Genomic DNA, 15,888 nt, shown 5'->3' on the forward strand with positions numbered 1-15,888 from the left:
GAGCAGACCTGATTTGAATCCTCATAGTGGCGCTACCACCGCCACTGTTATGCGACTGGCGTGGAATTTGAACAGATATCATCTTTTAGATGTAGAAACACGCCTGTATACCGGGTGATCAAAAGGTCAGTATAAATTTGAAAACTTAATAAACCACGGAATAATTTAGATAGAGAGGTAAAAATTGACACATATGCTTGGAATGTCATGGGGTTTTATTAGAACCAAAATGCAGGATGGCGCTCCACCCAATATTGCCAGACGCGTGAAAGATGTCTTGCGCGCGTCGTTTGGTGATGATCATCTGCTCAGCCGCCACTTTCGTCATGCGTGGCCTCCCAGGTCCCCAGACCTCAGTCCGTGCGATTATTGGCTTTGGGGTTACCTGATGTCGCAAGTGTATCGTGATCGACCGACATCTCTAGGTATGCTGAAAGAAAACATCCGACGCCAATGCCTCACCATAACTCCGGGCATGCTTTACAGTGCTGTTCACAACATTATTCCTCGACTACAGCTATTATTGAGGAATGATGGTAGACATATTGAGCATTTCCTGTAAATATCATCATCTTTGCTTTGGCCTACTTTGTTATGCTAATTATTGCTATTCTGATCAGATGAAGCGCCAACTGTAGGGCATTTATTGAACTTTCGTGTTTTTTTTTGGTTCTAATAAAACCCCATGTCATTCCAGGCATGTGGATCAATTTGTACCTCTCTATATACATTATACTGACTTTTTGAACACCCGGTATAATGTAACGTTCTTTAATAAAAAGAACTAGAAAGATTACCATTACGTTGAATGAAGTCTGATCTGTGGTATGGATACAGAACTCGAATGGTCGTGTTGCGTATTGTAAGTGCAAGTGGTGTGCTTACTCTCTTATTGTTAGCAAACTTTACGAGTCGAATGGGAAATGCAGCTCCCAATACCAATAACGAAATACAGTTGCTGAAAAATACATTCAGCCCCTTAGACACTGAATCGTGTGGCCTTGTTCAAAACTGATATCCTTGGTCCCTGTGCACATATCAAATAAATTAAATTATCTTACCTCTAGAGCAGCAACGGTAGAACGCGATATATTCTGATCTCTCACAAAAAATTTGAATGCTAGCTACAGGCTCAGCAGCGTGCAATGCTTGAAATGCACATGAAATTCTTTTGGCTGATAAACGAGAGCACTTAAAGAAAATCCAACTCCTTTAAAAGATATATGACCTGGACTGGAAGGCGGTACTGATTATGGTGAATTACTAACACTCCGTCTTTTAACAAAATTATATTACAAGTCTGGCTTTTCAAAAATATCTGACAATTGAAGCTGCATTACTCACAATTGATTGGCAAGCAGTGAGATTTAAGCAGCAAGTATTATCTAACTTCATTAATCCAACATAAATGCAAATCATCAAATTACACATAGCTCTGTTAACAAATCTTAATAACACTACAAAAATGAAATATCTAACTAGACTTTTTATAAACACCGTTTACATATATTCTGGGGTTGACGACAATTAAAATTTATTAGCAAACTCATCTGTGCTAACGCGCTGGCAAAAAACAGAAATCATAATTATTTATATTTTTACCTTGCTTACCTGAAGACTTCTGCTTCCATGTTCAACAATACTGACATACCTAAATTAATCTAACTCTCGGTGGCTTCACACAGCACACCACAAAAACTGCCTGCTCCACCGTCTTTCCCTCACAGACAGCTGCCTACTACTGACCGCCCAGCGCTCTCTTTAACTCCAACAAAGCAGTATCTTTGGCTCTGCGGTCGCGCACAGTCAGCGATCTGCATTATAGAGCCTATCAGAGACATTCTTAACGGATAAAAGTGCAGATATTTTTATTTGTGATACATTAATACGGACACAAATAAGTGTGTCTGTTGATCTCTCTCTGAGTTGAACGGTCTCCCACATATACGTCACATAACTGAGGCGCTAAGGGCTAGATGATGGTAAGTCATATTAAGCAAATTTCAGAGGCGAGGTGTGCGCTTCCTTACCTGAGTGGTTAGCGCGTTTGACTACCATACAACCAGCCTTATTTCATTGCCGGCCGAGTAGGGGTTTTCTCCGCTCGAGGAAAGAGTGTTGTGCTCTCCTTTCATAAACGTCGACACGCAAGGCGCCAATGTGGCGTTTTACTTCTGGCGGGCGAACTTCTGTAAGTGGGGACCTCCGGCCATCAATGCCAAAAGATCTTTCATTTTTTACAGGAGAGATGTATGAAGATTCAAAAAATTTCATAAATCAGGTTACGCACTTAAGAAGTATGTTCATTGTATTACACGGTAAGATAAGGTAAGGTAATATATTGTTGTCATATGAAATAGAACATTTTTAACTACTGCACATAGTGAAAAATAGTACTATGTATAAAGAAGACATAATTTTGTGGGCGCTCAGTCCGGAACCGCGGGACTGCTACGGTCGCAGGTTCGAATCCTGCCTCGGGCATGGATGTGTGTGATGTCCTTAGGTTAGTTAGGTTTAAGTAGTTCTAAGATCTAGGGGACTGATGACCACGGATGTTAAGTCCCATAGTGCTCAGAGCCATTTGAACCATAATTTTGTGGCTTGTCATTGTATATCACCGAAGTTTCAGTGTCGACATTTGGCTTCACTGATCACAATTCACATTGCTCTCAGCTTAATATAAGACATTGCCATCTGTTAACTTGGGTTCATCAACCTGCTCGATGGCTTCATACTCAATCATGGATATATAATGTGCTCAATATACTGTAGGTATTTAGGAAAAATGGTTCAAATGGCTCTGAGCACTATGGGACTTAACTCCCAAGGTTATCAGTCCCCTAGAACTTAGAACTACTTAAACCTAACTAACCTAAGGACATCACACACATCCATGCCCGAGGCAGGATTCGAACCTGCGACCGTAGCGGTCACGCGGTTCCAGACTGTAGCGCCTAGAAACGCACGGCCACCCCGGCCGGTGGTATTTAGGAAAGCAGGTCCATGACGTCAGACAGTTTCTTATGCCATGTAAGAAAAGGCCTACGATATTTTTAGTGTCATGGTCATAACCCATTACGTCTGTGTAGAACTGTCACACTTCTTGACATTAATTTCACAGGAGTCTCGGTGAAAACTGTGCTTCAGCAAAACTGGATCAGGGTTTGGGGCCAAAAATTTGAGCACTATGGCTTCTGAAAAGTTACTCAGATGTCCACGAAGTACTATGTTTTTTGGTATGTTAGGAGTTAAGTATTGTCCTTACAAAAGAATAATTGCAGAAGTTCCTAGTAACATGAACCTACGAAACTAATCTGAATAGTACAGTAAAATAACACCTATGTAATGGCAAGCCACAATAACCCCTACAGAAAGCACCTAGTGGTGCCTACTAAAAGTACAACAATGGTTTACAGTCAGTGGACTCCAGATAAACATTTTACACCGAAGAGCCAGAGCAACTGGTACACCTCCCTAATATCGTGTAGGCACCTCGCGAGCACGTATAAGTGCCGCAACACGACGTGGCATGGACTCGACTAATGTCTGAAGTAGTGCTGGAGGGAACTGACTCCATAAATCCTGCAGGGCTGTCTATAAATCCGTAAGAGTACGAGGGTGCGGAGAGCTCTTGTGATCAGCACGTTGCAAGGCATCCCAGATATGCTCAATAATATTAATGTCTGGGGAGTTTGGTGGCCAATGTAAGTGTTTAAACTCAGGAGAGTGTTCTTGGAGCCACCCTGTAGCAATTGTGGACGCGTGGGGAGTCGCATGCTGGAATTTCCGAAGTCCATCGGAATGCACAGTTGACATGAAAGGATGCATGTGATCAGACAGGATGCTTACGTACGTGTCACCTGTAAGAGTCGTATCAGGAGCCCCAAATCACTCCAACTGCACACGCCCCACACCATTACAGACCCTCCACCAGCTTGAACAGTCCCCTGCTGACGTCCAGGATACCCGTACACATCCATCCCCTCGATACAATTTGAAGCGAGACTCGTCCGACCAGCCAACATGTTTCCAGGTATCAACAGTCCAATGACGGTGTTGACGGACCCAGGCGAGGCAGTCATCCAGGGTACACGAGTGGGCCTTAAGCTCCGGAAGCCCATATCGAAGATGTTTCGTTGAATGGTTCGCACGCTGACACTTGTTGATGGCCTAGCATTGAAATCTGCAGCAGTTTGCGTCCGAGTTGCACTTCTGTCACGTTGTACGATTCTCTTCCGGCGTCGTTGGTCCCGTTCTTGCAGGATCTTTTTCCGGCCACAGGTTTGATGTTTTACCGGATTTATGATATGCACGGTACACTCGTGAAATGGTGAACTAATCGCTATCTCGGAGATGCTGTGCCCCATCGCTGGTGCGACGACTATAACACCACGTTTTAACTCAGTTAAATCTTGATAACCTGCCGTTGTAGCAGCAGTAACCGATCTAACAACTGTGCCAGACAATTTGCCTTCTATAGGCGTTGCCGATCGCAGTCCCGTATTCTGCCTGTTTACATCTCTGTGTGTTTGAATACGCATTCCTATACCAGTTTCTTTGGCGCTTCGGTGTAGAAATTGTCCCATAGTTATGGTTGCATTAAATATTAGTATTATCTGAAAGTACTGGAAGTTCTACACTGTCATGATAAGCCACGTAATCACATCCTATAACGTATCATGGCACTTAATACATACTGTTGATGGCTACCCCTGATGATAACGCGATATCACATGAATTTGGCTGATCATACACATTTACAAGCCTGTTATCACACTCTCAAAACAATCGCCATCTTATCGGTGCCACAACGCTATTTTTCATCCGAACAAGTCGCACTGTTTCCTCTGCAAGACGCCATCTTGCTGCAGCTTACCACACCCACGCAGATATGAAAAATGTAAAAATCGTAATATTGCTCGGTGTGTGGCTTACCATAATCTGGCCCCCCCGACCACCTCAGTTTACTACCCAATGTTTCCTGCACGGTCGTAAATGCACCACTAGGTGGACCAGCCCTGTCAGTATATAGTTACGTTATGCTTCCACGCTTCAACATATGAGCTGCTGCTCAGTGTAAAGTAAACATTAATGGCTTTCTGTTGCCAAATGCGTGTGGAGGTACTAACAAAACTAAAAATGTACGACTTGGGAGAGATGCGAACACCCTGTACATTTTTGCATATTAATTAGCAGCAACATGTGCTAGTGTCCATCATGCATTTAACACATTGCCGGCTGAAGTGGCCGTGCGGTTAAAGGCGCTGCAGTCTGGAACCGCAAGACCGCTACGGTCGCAGGTTCGAATCCTGCCTCGGGCATGGATGTTTGTGATGTCTTTAGGTTAGTTAGGTTTAACTAGTTCTAAGTTCTAGGGGACTAATGACCTCAGCAGTTGAGTCTCATAGTGCTCAGAGCCATTTGAACCATTTAGCACATTCCACAAGCAAGGGCCAGGGTGAATTTTGGGAACTTAATCGAAAAGTTTACATTTCAAATACATTTGTACTAACTGGGACAATAGTTCTCAATGAAATCAGTGGCTGCTCTTATTATTATCGTATACTTTCGCCTGTTGTCAGATTCCACTATCAATTATGTCACAAAGTGTATAAGGAGTTGCACGCTACCAAGTGATTGGATTTTACGAGACTGAGTGGCGACACCAATAAAATATTCCTTCACCAAGGACTCCCTCACCTCCTGTAAGACGAGGCACTCGTAAGACGTATGCGTATGTGGTTCGCCATGACGAGACACCAGACACTATTGTCTGCAATATTAAGGATAATTTCATAGTAGATTTTTAATAACGTACTAGTCACGTTGGACCCGTCGTAATGCACCTAGCGAGATGCGCCGTGGTTAAGTCGCTGAAGTCGAACTCGTTAGTAGCTGGTTTTAAATGCCCGTTGAACAGCCCCGACTTCGGTTTATTGCGGTATCCTAACATCGATTAAGGCAAATGAGGGAATAGTTCCATTGCTACTATGCTTCCACATGATAGCATCAGAATGTAGTTAATAGCTGATATGTTTTTCATACGATAAACCCAACGCTACCAAAGAAACGTGACATCTTTATAACATCAATGTCAAATTATTTCCTAACTGGGCGTAAGAGACTATGGGTTTCTTGTATACACGAACGCTCCTGTACAACACGCGAAAATGTATGTGTGCAGTTTTCATATGCTCTTTTCTATAGTTCGAAATAATCCCTCAGGTACGTAGTAGCGGTGGGAAAATTGACCGATTGAAACCGGTACCGGTATTTTAGTTCTGAATAACCGGAAATTCTCTGTATTCGTTTGGTCTAGGTTATAACAGGCTTTTTTATTTTTTGCTAATAAACAGGTGAAAAAAACAGGCAGCTGCAGTGCTAAAGTTTTTGGTTTTTAAATTTTTTTTAACGAGTATCGTGTGCTCGTCAAATTTACATTGCTTTGAAATAATGCATTATTACAAAAATGGGAAAAGCGAACAATGTTATTTTAATAACACCGATCGTTAGAAACCAGCAAAAACATATGACATAAGAACCAGTATAACTTTGCTGCTACAAATGTATCTGTTGCCTTATAACGTGGCTTATTAAACGGTATGCGAGTACGTGCAGTGTGGATGGCTTGTCTCCAGCTGGTCTATACGTCAGTTTCTCGCTGTGTTCTTATTGTTACATTGCAGAGTGGCACCATCCCGTAGTTTGAAAAATATTTCATGAAGTGCAGTAGCAATGAAGTACAATCCATCATTTGCTTTAAAAGATTAAAAATGGGAGGAGGCCGAACAAACGTGCCGACATCGTATAAGGAGAAAATTTCCACAATGTTCATGGGAAAGAAGATAAATTTGATTGATATTCCAATAATTTTATCGATGTGCTGTTAACTTGGGATAATAACTGATTCCTTAATTTCGTGCTTGGTTTAGGATGAAAAACGTGATTTTCAAAAGTGGCGATGTAGGGAAGTCATCAACTTGTGAACTTTTGGCCCTCATCGTCGCCGCCACCTTCGCCACCTTTGCTGGAGACAGTGAAACAGAGTTCTCTCACAGCCGCAACTCTGTATCGATCGAGATCTCCTGCTTTTTCACCTTCACCAGAATTTTTCAGTCTTTATACGAAGTCTACGTTTCTTACTGGAAATAACAGCAATAAGAAACCGAAAATCGTTTATTTCAGAAACCAGTTATTTTGAGTGGCTTTAACAGTCAGGTTAAACTAGACGTAAAAATCCTGTGTATGCAAAAGCTGGTTGTTTCAACGATAACCACCATCCCGAGTAGTAGTGTGGAAAAAAAATTGGACCAGCACTGTACGTGTTTTCCGAGTGCTCGAATGGAGAGAATTGTGGGCGGATCTGGGGCAAGTAACGGCAACTGCGCTGGTGACTCACACTCATCTTCGGGAGGCCCTCGGCCAGAGGACAGTCGTTGCTAGCCGCCTTGTTTATCGCACAGGGCCGGGTCAACACCCTAGGGACGCCAGCTTGTCCAGTAGAAAGCACCCGCGCGCTCCGTGGTCCATCACCCCACTTAACTGCCCAGCCTGCAGGCCACGAAAACGCGCACAGCAACGTGACGGCGAGTTCTCCTGATGTCGTCACAACCGAAAATTCACAGACTGAGTGTTGGCGTCATTGTTCCAGGAAAACAGCTCCATCCTCCTACTTGAATTCATGCTAAACTGTCAGCTCTTGAGGAAAATATTCTCAGTTATGTTATCGCGTCAAATTAGAATAAAAATTCTAACTTTAGACGATAACCTCCATTGTCTTCGCCAGAAGCAACTGACCGTCGTCACGCTGTCATCGATTGTAGTGATGTATGCAATGGTAGGTCCGTCCTGTTGGTACAGTGACGTCCGCCTAAACTGGATGTCAGATTGAGCCGGACAAAGATATTCGCACTCTCTTTCTTGTCTAATTTCAATTTAGTGGCCACAAAGTGTCAATCGAACGCAAGAGAAAATATTTTCCTGAGTCTGATTTCACACGAGCCTACTTTATCGCATGTTCCAGATTACTGGAGCAGAACAGAACAGAAATGTTTCGAAACTAGTGGAAAAAAGGGAGAAGATTCTGCTTTATCACTTCACAACTCTAGAGTTATCAAAACAAGTTGATCAGACAGAAAATTTATTCTTCTTTATGTAACTTAAGAGTTACTCAAGCATTCCGTCGTCCAAAACACCGTTATGGGACGCCCCAAAAGTCGATATATTAGGTACTATACAGGCCAAACATCGTTCGCTCACACCTGCCTCTAGTGTTGATAAAAATTAGAAATGAACTGCTAGAATGCTCCGTAAGTATAAATTAATATTTAATGTGTGTAAGATCACCTACTTATCGATCTCAAACGAAATACGAGTTTGCGGACTTGATACCTGACTTGATGCGTTGCCTGACAGCACCAATTAGCCATTGTATGTGCGAGAGACATGCCCAGCAGGTATGAACAGCAGGTGCAGTTGGAACCACATCAGACGGGACTGCATCGTTTGCGATGGTGCCAAGAGCTTAAGGAACGGGCTAACAAGCAGTGGTATCAAGCGCTCGGATTACAGCAGATCCGGACTGGATAGTGGTCGTGGTCGTACCCTCCTCCAGCTCTTTGAACACGGTACACTCATAGCTCAACATTTTTGAGAGACTGTACTATTTCCCCATGTGCTTCTTTTCAGTGGTGGATTCGGCCCTGGCTTTATTTTTATGAATGACACTACGTGACCACATAGAGGCTCAAAATGGCTGTGAGCACTAAGGGACTTAACATCTGAGGTCATCAGTCCCCTAGAACTCAGAGCTACTTAAACCTAACTAACCTAAGGACATCACAGACATCCATGCCCGAGGCAGGATTTGAACCTGCGACCGTAGCGGTTGCGCGGTTCCAGACCGAATCGCCTAGAACCGCTCGGCCACAGCGGCCGGCTATGGCATAGAGATCGAGGACTCTCGGAACGAAAGGATATTCAGCGAATACCCTGCCTTGCCAGTCCTTCCGACTTAAATCCCACCGAGAATGTGTGGGATGCGTTGGGGAGGCGTATTGTAGCACGTCCACGTGCACCAATAACCGTCCATCTGTTATCAACCGCGGTGGTAGAGGACTGGAACACCTTACAACAAGAACTTACCAACCTTGTGCCAGCATAGAAGTATTTGCGGAGCATGCATTGCCTTCCGTGATTGACACACACTCTAGAAGAACCATGCCGCACCTTTTCTAACGTCCATGAGGCCGTCGCGAATCGCGGTGACTTAAGCGTGATTGTCTTCGAATAAGTGCCATTTCTGTTCGTCTCATTACGTATTTCTTTCAGTTACTTTCTGTAATATATTGTGGCAGTTCTTTACAACTGTGGTCCAGATTTCATGGAGCTGTGCTAGTTGACAGTGACATATCATGCGAAAGCTACGTATATCATTAAGTTTTGCGCACCAGCGTATATGTGACCTGTTTTCACAACAGGGATGCATACACTGCTGAGCCAAGCTAAAGTGCCAACTACCTACCGCGAGATTGAATGCCGTCTGGTAGCTTCGCCGGCACGTGACACGGTACGGAAAGTATATACGCTGGCCAGAAACGAATATGCAATCACTTTACCGCCTATTCGGGCCATAAAATGGAAAAAAAACCATTGAAGTAAGCGACTTTGACAAAGGACAGATTCTCACAGCCCAGCGCCTGGGAATTAGCGCTCTGAGCCCGGCGCCTGGCGAAGCTGTTCGGCTATTTCTGTGCTACCGTCGTGAGCATTTACGGGAAGCGATTGAAGTACGGTGAAATGAGTAGGCGAGAAGATGTTGGACGTACACGTCCACCCCTCATCACAGAACGTGGAGATAAAAGGATTACCGACTCTCTAAAGCGGGATAGGTAGCGGTCTGTGGCAGATCTCACTAAAAGTACGGGCGCAAGTGTTACGGAGCACACCTTTCAAACGCTATTATTGAACACGGGACAGTAGACAATCCCTAAGTTTTCCCTTGTTGACGCGATGACATCATCAATTATGACAGCAGGGGCACAATCATCGAGAATGGAAACATGTCGCCTGGTGGGATGGATCACGTTTGTTGTTACGTCAACCGACAGCATTTTCCAGTGAAAAACCTGTGCGGATTACAAGGCCGAAATTATACTACAGTGGTGTTAGGAGATACAGAACTCTCGTTGATGTCTTGGTCACCAAATTCGCTTGATCTGAATCCAACGGAACACATCTGGGACGCTATCGGGCGCTAGCTATGCGCACATAAATCATCGGACCGAAATTTAGCGTACTTGCGAGACTGAATGCAGACATCTGGTGTCAGTTATCTCCGTAAGCCCACCAAGAACCAGTAGACCTCGTGGCACACAGAATAGCTGCTTTTGCGCATTCCAAAGGTGAACCAGCAGGCTATCAACATATACACACACTGGGGTGACAAAGTCACGGGATAGCGATATGCACATAAACAGATGGCGATAGTAGCTCCTACACAAGGTAAAAAAGGGCAGTGCATTGGCGGCGCTCTCATTTGTACTTACACTGCTGGCCACCGTAAATGTAACACCCTGAAGGAAGCATCCGATTCAAGTGAATTTTACACCATGGGTTTGAAGCGATGAGATATGCAACTGATTACAATTTCAGCGCAGACGCACATCACGCGCGCCTGTGGCGCCACCTCATAGCGCCATTTAAGGCTTGGCGATTTCGACGAGTGTACGTTCGGCACGTGTGTTTACCTTGTGGTTGTTTCACAAGACGATCAGTTATGCCTCGTAGACAACAGCGAACATCTTTTGATCACGTATCCGAGTTCGACAGAGGAAGGATAGTGGCTTACCGAGATTGTGGATTATCATACAGAGAAATCGCTAGTCGTGTTGGACGAAACCAAACAACTGTAATGCGGATATGTGACCGTTGGATGCAGGAGGGTACGACGGACCGACGTGGTCGATCGCATTCACCTCGGTGCACCACTGCACGTGCTGATAGGCAGTGACGGATCGCTCAGTGACATCCCGAACCATAGCACAGCACATTGCGTCTGTAACGCATCATCCAGTGTCTGCGGGCACCATTCGACGCCGTTTACAGCAGAGTGGTCTGTCCGCAAGACGTCCATTGCTTCGTCTACCATTGACGCAGAACCACAGACGTCTCTGTCGCCAATGGTGTGATGACAGACGGATGTGGACGGCAGAATGGAATGACGTTGTCTTTACTGACGAGGCACGCTTCTGTCTGCAGCACCACGATGGTCGGATTCGAGTGTGGAGACACCGTGGAGAGAGGATGCTGGACAGCTGCATTATGCACCGCCACACTGGTCTTGCACCGGGTATTATGGTATGGGGCGGTATTGGATATTACTCTCGCACGCCTCTAGTACGCATTGCCGGTACTTTAAATAGCCGGCGCTACATATCCGAGGTGCTGGAGCCAGTTGTCCTTCCTTACCTTCAGGGCTCGGACACAGCCATATTTCAACAGGATAATGCGCGACCACACGTGGCACGCATTGTCCAAAGGTTCTTCGTCAATAACCAGATTGAATTACTTCCCTGGCCGGCTCGCTCTCCGGATCTTTCGCCGATAGAAAACATGTGGTCCATGGTTGCTCAACGAGTGACCCAGATTACATCCCCAGCTGCCACACCAGATGATCTTTGGCAACGTGTGGAAGCTGCTTGGGCTGCTGTACGCCAGGAACACATCCAACGTCTCTTTGACTCAATGCCGAGACGTGTGGCAGCGGTGATCTCCAACAATGGCGGCTACTCTGGCTACTGATTCTGGCAGGAACATGTCACACACGTCTGTAAACGTAATCATTTGATACTTGGTTAACATGTTATCTACAAAATAAATCTTGTTGTGCTATCTCTTGTCTTTCTTGGTGTTGCATTTACGGTGGCCAGCAGTGTAGATGAGTCATGTTCAAAAGTTTCCGACGTGATTATGGGGGCACCACGGGAATTAGGACTCTGAACGCGGAATGCTAGTTACAGCTAGATGTATTGGACATTCCATTTTGGAAACTGTTGGGGAATTCAATATTCCAAGATCCACAATGTCAAGAGTGTGCCGAGAATACCAAATATCAGGCATTACCTCTCACTGCGGACAAAGCAGTGGCCAACGACTTTCCCTCAACCACCGAGAGCAGCGGCGTTTGCGTAGACTTTTCAGTGCTTACAGACAAGCTACACTGCGTGAAATAACCGCAGAAATCAATGTGGGACGTACGACGAACATATCGGTTACGACAGTGCGGCGAAATTTGGCGTTAATGGGCTATGTCAGCAACGGACGCGAGTGCCTTTGCTAACAGCACGCCATCGCTTGCATCGCCTCTCCCGGGCTCGTGATCTTATCTGTTGGACCCTAGGTAACTGGAAAACCGTGGCCTGGTCAGACGATTACCGATTTCAGTTGCTAAGAGCTCATGGTAGGAGTCGTGTATAGCGCACATCCCACGAAGCCATGAACCCAAGTTGTCAATAAGGCACTGTGCAAGGTGGTGCTAGCTCCATAATGGTGTGGACTGTGTTTGCATGGAAATGGTTACGTTCGGCTACTTGGAGACCATTTGCAGCCATTCATGTATTTCATGTTCCAAACAACGATGTCATGTCATCGAGCCACAACTGTTCGCTATTCATTTGAGACACATTCTTGACAAGTGAAACGAATGATTTGGCCATCCAGATCGCCCGGCATGAATCCCATCGAACATTTATGGCACATATTCGAGAGGTCAGTTCGTGCATAGAATTCTGCACTGGCAACACTTCGGCAATTATGGACGGCTATACAGGCAGTATGGCTCAGTGTTTCTACAGGAGTCTTCCAACGACATGTTGAGCACATGCGACGCGGAACTTCTACACTACGCTGCTCAAAAAGAGATCCGACACGATATTAATAAGTGTCCCATAACTTTTGTCACCTTAGTGTATACATCTACATTATTACTCTGCAATTTACAGTTAGGCGCATGGCGGAGAGTCATCAAACCAACTTCAAGCCATTCTCTAGCGTTCCACTCATGAACAGCGAAACTAACACTTAAATCTTCTTGTGCGATGTTTGATATCTCTCGAACCTCCGGCGCGAGGAGCCGCGCAATCCGTGACATGGCACCTCTAACCACGCGGTCACTCGGCGCGGCTTTGCTCTCTGCCCATATTCTGTACTCATTAGACTGTTCGCTCCAGTAATAGGTCCTGTAGTTCTTCTTCACTTTCAATGAGGATGGCAATGTCATCAGCAAGTCTTAACACTGATATTCTTTCACCCTGAGTTTTAATGCATCTCTTTAACCTTGCTTTTATTTCTGCCATTGCTTCTTCGATGTATAGATTGAACAGTAGTGGCGAATGACTACATCCCTGTGTTTTATGGTGGTCAGATCCTACGAACGTGTCTTTATTTTTCTTCATTCTTGCTTCAATTATGAATCGCAACATCAGAACTGCCTCTCTAGTGCCTTTACCTTTCCTAAAGCCAAACTAATTGTCCTCTAAGAGATCAACAATTTTCTTTTCCATTCTTCTGTAAGCTATTCTTGTCAGCAACTTAGATGCATGAGCTGTTTAGCTCACGCACTTGTCAACTCTTGGAATGTTGGGAATTGTGCTGACGATGTTTTTCTAAAAGTCTGATAGTACATCACTAGTCTCATTTTGAACTTTTCTGTGTGCTGAGTCAGTCCTTCCGACAGTCATTTCTTTTTTAGATTTCTTCACATTTTTCGCCTTAGCTTCCCTGCATGTCATGTCGTTTTTAAGTGACTTGTATTTCTGAATTTCCCTGGACATTTTTGTAAATATTTCTTTCGTGATCACCTGAAGTACTTCTTCTGTTTTCCCATAGTTTCTTCGCAGTTACTGTCCTAGTAATACAGCGGTGATTGGTCTGGGATGTAAATATCTGCCGGCCGCGGTGGCCGTGCGGTTCTGGCGCTGCAGTCCGGAACCACGGGACTGCTACGGTCGCAGGTTCGAATCCTGCCTCGGGCATGGGTGTGTGTGATGTCCTTAGGTTGGTTAGGTTTAAGTAGTTCTAAGTTCTAGGGGACTTATGACCTAAGATGTTGAGTCCCATAGTGCTCAGAGCCATTTGAACCATTTTTTTGTAAATATCTCGGCGACGTCCTCTGCAATCTCTTAGTCCCTCAATGTCGAGAGGCAACTTCTGTGGCCGCCAAGACTTTAATAGCAGTCGCGGTTGAAACTGTTGTTGCACAATATGTTCTCTGCGGCTTCTTTGATGATAAGAGTCTCGTTATGTTGATCTACGGGACAAGATTTTTGTTTGGTCTCGGTGTACACAAATAGCTTACCCCGGGCCATCGGCAGACGTTGGACACAATTTCTGGGGACCTGTAGACAACGGGACCTGGTGAAGACAGTTGAAGTTATCGTCCAGAGCCCTAATTTTAATTCCAATTTGACATGGCAAGGATACCCAGGATACTTTAAACTTGATATCGTCGCGAGTGACTTCGTTGTCGTATGCTGTCAATTTTTCCTGAGGACTCTTTTAGGCTCTTGAAATAACTTTTACGAAACAGAACCGTATTACCTGCACTGATGGAAAAGTATTGTTGTTGTCTACTCCAAGGAAGAGAATGGGCCATATGAGACCTGACCGATTAAAAATTTCATGGTTTCTTCCAGCTCAGTACCCCAGTAGTCTAAGGGGGACGGGGGGGGGGGGGGGGGGGAATCCCTATGGTTCGATCATTGGGATTGAGATTATTTTATTTCTAGGACAATGTAGTCCGTTTCCCTAGAAAATAATTAAAATTTTTTGTATGTATATGGATCTATGTGCATTTGAAACTGTTCTTCACAACCAACTTTTAATCAAATTGCGTACCTATCGAGTATCGTCACAGTTGTGCAGTTAGATTCGTGATTTTCTGCCAGAAAGGGCACAGTTTGTAGTAAAAAAAAACGGAAACAAAAGTAATATTTTCCGTTTAGATATGATATTTGTGGTAACTGACTATAAACAATAAAAAGTGTCAGGTCTCCCACGTGAGTAGTAAAAGGAATCCGTTAAATTTTGGTTACACGATAAATAACACAAATTCAGTAATACCTGTGGATTACAGTTACGAACAACTTAAACTGACGAAGGCGAACCAAAGACTGCGTTTTATTGGCAGAAAACTTAGAAGATACAACTAATCTACTAAAGAGACTACGTAAATTACGCTTTTCCGTGTTCTTTTGGAGTATATTGCTGCGCGAGTTGCGGTAATAGTCATTAAAAACAAAGGCGTTTCTCGTTGCGGCGAGATTTTTTCACAAAATTTAAATCACCAACTTTCTCCTCCGAATGCTAAATTTTTGTTGTCTTCCATCTTCATAGGGAGAAATGGCCATCGTAATAAAATAAGAGAAATCAAAGATCGTACGGAAAAAATTTAAGTGTTCGATTTTCCCTCGTGCTACTCGAGGTTAGAACGGTAGAGAAACGTTGCGAAAGTGGTTCGATGAACCCTATCCCAAGCACGTGACTATGAACTGCAGAGTAATCCTGTAGATATAGATGTATGTGTAGATGTGAGTGTGGTTACGTAATTTGTGTGCTCGAATATGAGTCTTGTGTGCTATTACTGCACCAGTACGTTTGGTGCGAGTGTAGATTCTTCTCATCCGGTGGCCCGTAAAAGAAATTTATTAACAGCGATATAGCGACGATGAAGTGGTACAGATAATCAAACGACCGCCACTGGTCAGATTTATCGCAACTACGAAGACACTCAGCGCCACGACGGAGCTTCTAGCGAGCCACTGCCATCTCGGTGTCTGTCTTGGTACCTGCGTACCAGAAGCAGGCAGTTGCGTGACGCACCCATAT

The 15,888-nt window shown here is 44.5% G+C and overlaps 1 protein-coding gene across 1 annotated transcript in view; it reads left to right on the forward strand.

The window, feature by feature from the left end:
* LOC124606150 (organic cation transporter protein-like) overlaps positions 1 to 15,888 on the forward strand; it is a 298,293-nt gene that overhangs the window by 132,178 nt on the left and 150,227 nt on the right. The gene's annotated exons all lie outside the window — the stretch shown is intronic.

Source organism: Schistocerca americana, chromosome 1 (assembly GCF_021461395.2).
Source record: "Schistocerca americana isolate TAMUIC-IGC-003095 chromosome 1, iqSchAmer2.1, whole genome shotgun sequence".
NCBI classification, from domain to species: Eukaryota; Metazoa; Arthropoda; class Insecta; order Orthoptera; family Acrididae; genus Schistocerca; species Schistocerca americana.